This window comes from Triticum urartu, chromosome 3 (assembly GCF_003073215.2).
Source record: "Triticum urartu cultivar G1812 chromosome 3, Tu2.1, whole genome shotgun sequence".
NCBI lineage: Eukaryota > Viridiplantae > Streptophyta > Magnoliopsida > Poales > Poaceae > Triticum > Triticum urartu.
In genome coordinates, this window is record NC_053024.1 from 134,343,923 (window position 1) to 134,350,033 (window position 6,111).

A 6,111-nucleotide genomic window follows, 5' to 3' on the forward strand; every position below is an offset into this window, starting at 1 on the left:
AGAGGCTAGCACATGCAAAGTGGATAAATGCATGAACATATATACATGGAATTGGGTTGATAGCCGTTGCCACCGTGTAAAAGGCAGTAAGTACATAAAACAGTCAGTTATCCGAATAATCATTCTTGTGCACGACACTCAGTGGGCACGGAATCTGGGCCGCTGGTCTGCATCCCATTCACTAAGGTGTATAATCTGCGACACCCTATTTGGCGCTGTATTGCTGTAACCTGTGGTTCCCTCTGGTTCATGTAAAGCTTCTATAAGCTTTTGGCCGGTTTTATCTTTGTTTTTTCCAGGTTTTTGTACTGATTTTCATTATCATATTTTTCTTTTCAAATTTCATTTTTTTTCAAATTCATTGAATTTTTTTAAAATCGTAACAATTTTCAAAACCACAAACCTTTTCATTTTTGTGATTTTTTTTCAAATTCGTGATCTTTTTTTGAATACATGAACATTTTTGCATTTTGTTAATTATTTCAAATTCATGAACTTTTTGTGAATTTTGTGAACAATTTTCGAATTTGTGAACTTTTCAAATTTGTGTCATTTTAAAAATTCCTGAACCTTTTGCATTTTCATGAATCTTTGAATTCCATGAACAATTTTCAAATTCGCAAACTTTTTCAAAATAAAAAAAGCGATCCTTTTTTACCTAGACGGCAGACCAACCCTGTAGGAAAATTTGAGCCAAAAAAACTACCTGAGCAAGCGGGCAAGCGAGTGTGGAGGAGCAGCGATCGATTATTATTGTGCGGACCCATGCAGACAAAGTGTGAGCGCTGTTACGCGAAGTAGCCCCTTAAGCGTTGTAGAGGCGTTCTCCTATAGTCTTGTGTATAAACCGTTCCCAGCCAATTGTGCCCAATTATATTGGCTCGATCTAACTCCCGGCCTGGCCCACAATCCTTTCTTTAACGTGGGCACTTTATTGATCAATTGACAACATTATAAAGAAAATCCTTTTCTAAGCCCGGACTCATCTGCACCTGTGTTGAATAAAAAATCAAAATAAAAACTAGAAAAATTCAAAAAATTCTATTTTTTTCCCATGGTGGAAAAATTTGATGCGTGAGGTCCGTCCCAATTTTCAAATCATTTGAGCAACTGAGCAATTCTCAGCAAAAAAAAACAAATTCGGATTTGTAAAACAGTTTATTGTTCATGTACTGTTTTGACCCGATTTGTCTTTTTTGCTGAGAGTTAGTCAGATGTCTAAATGAGCTAAAATTTGAGAGAAAATTCCTTATTTGACAGTCTTAAAATCCGGTTCCTTATTTGACATTGGAAAAGTTTTTCTTCCTTATTTGACACTAATCCTAAATTTTATTCCCTATACGACAGTTCCGTCCATTTTGAGCTTAAATGACACCTGAAAAGACGATTTTGCCCCTCATGCGGTATTTGTGTGCGCGCGCGTGTGTTGTTGCGTGTGTGGGTGCACGCGCACATGTGTGCTGCCGCTGCATGTGTGTGTGCATGTGTGTTGCAGTGTGTGTACGTGCGCGTGTGTGTGCTGTTGCGTGCCTATGTGCTGTCTGCGTGTGTGCGCGTGCATGTGTGTGTGTGTGTGCACGTGCGCGTGCGTGTTGTTGCGTGTGTGTGCGCGTGCGTGTGTGTTGGTGCATGTGTATGTGTTGCTGCGTGTGTTTTCCTGCCCTCGCACTGATGCTGCGTGTGTGCGCTATTACTTTCCACACACATACCACATGAGGGGCAAAAGAGTCTTTTCAGATGTCATTTAGGCTCAAAATGGATGAAAATGTCATATAAGAAATAAAATTTAGAACTTGTGTCAAATAGGGAAAAAAAACTTTTCCAGTGTCAAATAAGGAAGCAGATTTTAAGATAATGTCAAATAAGGAATTTTTTTAAAATTTAGAGCGAGCCTCACGCAATAAATTGTCTACCATGGAAAAAAATTAGAATTTTTCTAGTTTTTTTGTGAATTTTTTTCTTGACGGGTCGACCCACACCGAATCGCTATGCTCCAGAATGAAAAACACACATACTAATAGAATATGCTTGAAGACCATTGAGGTGAAGACGCCAGTTGCAACAACCGAGCCAATGAGGATCCATCTTGGATTGGAGAGTTCAATCGTTGCACTAATGATAAGCAATCCATGGTGAAGATAACATAAAAAAATTGTTCATCACACTCCAGAAAGACAACTCTTCAAATGGCCAATGCGTCCATCATTTCAGGTTCCAAAACACGCAGAATAGGTTCACTACAGGCAGCCACACAACGGCCGTCGTGGTCCCTGTCAATGACCTCAACACGTGAGCGACTAAGATCCAAAAAGATCAAATTACGCATAGTACTACAGCAGGATGGTAGAGATGCTGCGGAATCATATAAACATAAGCTTCGATCTTCTTCACTGTACATCGAGGATGAGGAGCATCCGAATTTTTCTTGGCATAAGTGCATGCCTCCCAGATATGCAAAAATGTCACCATAAGAACAGTGGCCTTCTGACCTGAGAATCTGGACAGAAAATCGCATAGCCAAAGTTTAGGAGACAAAAAGTTACAACGCCGCAAGCTGATGCTGAAGACATTTTTATCATCTCCAAACTTTTCTCGCATACGGGCTCTACATATTCTAGCCTTGCACAGAAACAACAAAAATCTTATAAATAACCAAGGTATGTGTCATTGGAAGATTCGTTTGATATTCCCAATCTGGTTTTAACCCTCTAATTGACACCTTCCGGACAATGAGGTTTTGTCTTTCTTGACCAACTGACCAGACCCATTACAATAAAGGTTTAGGGTAGATTCCAAAGCATCCACACTACACATGTCACTTCTTGCAAAGAAGATGCCAGGAAAAAGGAGATGTGAGATGGGTGGACTAGAGCGACCATTCCTAATACCAGTAGCTAGCGGCAATTCTCCTTAACTAATAGACTTGACATGCCTTAAGTACACAAAAGAAACATGTAGGGGCTGATTGGGTCTCCTTAACGAATCGCTCTCAAGAGGACAACCGGAGCAGTAAGCTCACCATTGAATCTGATAGCATATCTGACATTGGTCATACACCTCATCACCGAGCTGATCCATATCAGAGCAAAGACAAGCTTGGAGAGGCAGCCATGAAGATAACTCCACTCATATGCCTTCATCATACAAATATTCATGGCAAAGAAAAATTGTCTTGCTTGTTGACATCTTATGTAGGGAGTCGTAAGCAATCAGGGCATTATCGTGCTCAATCCGCCAGGCAAAAAAGCACTTTGAAACTCTTAGATGACAACATGCAAAAGCAACTTCAGACAGTTAGCCAAAACTTTGGAGGCAGTTTTGTAAAGCACGTTGCATATACTTATATAGGTCTAAAATTTCAAATGCTTCGGTCGTGCAACTTTAGGAATTAACACAATAAAAGAGTCACGGAAACCTTCAAGGATAAGCACAATTGTGACTTGCTACCTCTTGAGTTTGCGTTGGTTTTTCCTTGAAAAGAAACGGGTGATGCAGCAAAGTAGCGTAAGTATTTCCTCAGTTTTGAGAACCAATGTATCAATCTAGTAGGAGACTACGCAACAAGTCACCGAATACCTGCGCAAACAAACACCAACTTGCAACCAACATGACAAAGGGGTTGTCAATCCCTTCATGATTATTCGTAAAGTGAGATCTGATAGAGATGGATAAATGGTAAAGTAATATTTTTGGTTTATGGAACGGAAAGTAAAAGATTGCAAAGTAAAGGAACGGAGACAAAAATTGGCAAGTGGACGGGAAAGTAATATGATGTAAAATAGACCCGGGGACCATATGTTTCACTAGAGGCTTCTCTCAAGATAGAAATTATTACGGCGGGTGAACAAATTACTGTCGAGCAATTGATAGATATCTAAGGCAACGATCATGAATATAGGCATCACGTCCGTGTCAAGTAGACCGAAATGATTCTGCATCTACTACTTTTACTCCACACATCAACCGCTATCCAGTATGCATCTAGAGTATTAAGTTCATATTGAACGGAGTAATGCCTTAAGAAAGATGACATGACGTAGAGGAAATAACTCAAGCAATATGATGAAAACCCCATCTTTTTATCCTCGATGGCAACAATACAATACGTGCCTTGCTGCCCCTATTGTCACTGGGAAAGTACACCGCAAGATTGAACCCAAAGCTAAGCACTTCTCCCATTGCAAGAAAAACTAATCTAGTTGGCCAAACCAAATCGATAGTTCGAAAAGACTTGCAGAGATATCAAATCACGCATATAAGAATTTAGTGGAGATTCAAATAATATTCATAGATAAGCTGATCATAAATCCACAATTCATCGGATCTCGGCAAACACACCGCAAAAGAGTATTACATCGAATAGATCTCCAAGAATATCGAGGAGAATTTTTTATTGAGAATCAAAGAAAGAGAAGAAGCCATCTAGCTACTAGCTATGGACCCGTAGGTCTGAAGTAAACTACTCACGCTTCATTAGAGAGGCAATGGTATTGATGTAGAAGCCCTCCGTGATCGATTTCCCCTCCCGCAAGATGCCAGAAAAGGCCCCAAGATGGGATCTCACGGGTACAGAAGGTTGCGTCGATGGAAAAGTGGCTTCGTGGCTTCCCTGGATGTTTTTGGGGTATAAGAGTATATATAGGTGAAAGAATTAGGTCAGGGGAGCTACGAGGGGCCCACAAGGTCGGGGGGCGCGCCCTCCATCCTTGTGGCCACCTTGAGGCTCCTCTGACTTGTACTCCAAGTCTCCTGGGTGTCTTCTGGTCCAAGAAAAATCATGGCGAAAGTTTTATTCCGTTTGGACTCCGTTTGGTATTCCTTTTCTGCGAAACTGTAAAACAAGGAAAAAACAAAAACTGAAAGTGGGCTCTAGGTTAATAGGTTAGTCCCAAAAATCATATAAAATAGCATATTAATGCATATAAAACATCCAAAACAGATAACATAACAGCATGGAACAATAAAAAATTATAGATACGTTGGAGACGTATCACGACTCAATGTCCCTCTCTTCTAAGAAGCTTCTAACAACATGAAAAATTTTCTCCCCATAAAATTCCAGTGAATCTGATAAAAGAGAGCTTGGAAACCATTCGGATCTTGGGATTTTGTTGGACCCATCTGAAAAAGAGCAGCCTTGATCTCCTTACCAGTATACGGGTTGCACAAGTTGTCATTCATCTCATGTGAAGCTTTGAGGAATAGCATGAAGAGCTGCATCAACAACACCACAAGATCAACCTTGATCTCCTTTTCAGTATAAGGCTTTGCACAAGTTGTCATTGATCTCATGTGAAACTTTGTGGAATAGCATCAAGAGTAGCATCAACAACATCACAAGACTCGGAGACAATGTTATTTTCATAAAACTCTTGCATCATACCTTTGATTTCACCTTGTGAATCACACAAAGAGGCATCCTCACCTAGCAAGGAATGAACTTTATTATTCCCCTTGTGTGACCTAGCATGTGCATGAAAAAACTTTGTGTTTCGCCCCCCTTCAAGGAGCCAATCCACTCTGGAGCGCCGACGCGCCATAATTTTCTCATGCTCGAAGAGCTCGCACAACCGTGACTCAATGTCCCTCTCTTCAACCAGAGTGCATCAGATACCAGGGTCGACAGTATAGAGCGCAACCGACGCTCCAATTTATTGATCTACTTCCAAACCGAACTGGACAAGTCCCGATTCCAAACCTTCAAGGAGCCAGCAACCCTACGAAGGTTATCCCAAGTAGCCTCAAGGGACAAGTCACCCGTCCTCCCCTCTCGGACTAGGCGCCTTCAAGATGCTCTTTATAATCAGCCGCCCCCCGAAGCCACATGGCCCCATATTTAAATCCTTGTTGCACCGGTCTGTGAGCCCGTACTGCCATCGTGGCGTCATCAGAGCAAGCCCGATAAGAATGGCACAATAGGAGGTTGTGATCACATGCTCAACATAGCAATCCTCGTGCATATTTGTGAACAATACTAAAGGGCCGTTTGTTCGGTTTTGCTAATTCTCAGGTACCGAATTTTTTCACGCATTAGTCACCTTCTTCCTTCTTTTTTCATTCCTTCCCGTTGGAGCTCGCCGGAGAATCTATCTTAGGGGGGAGCCATGGCCG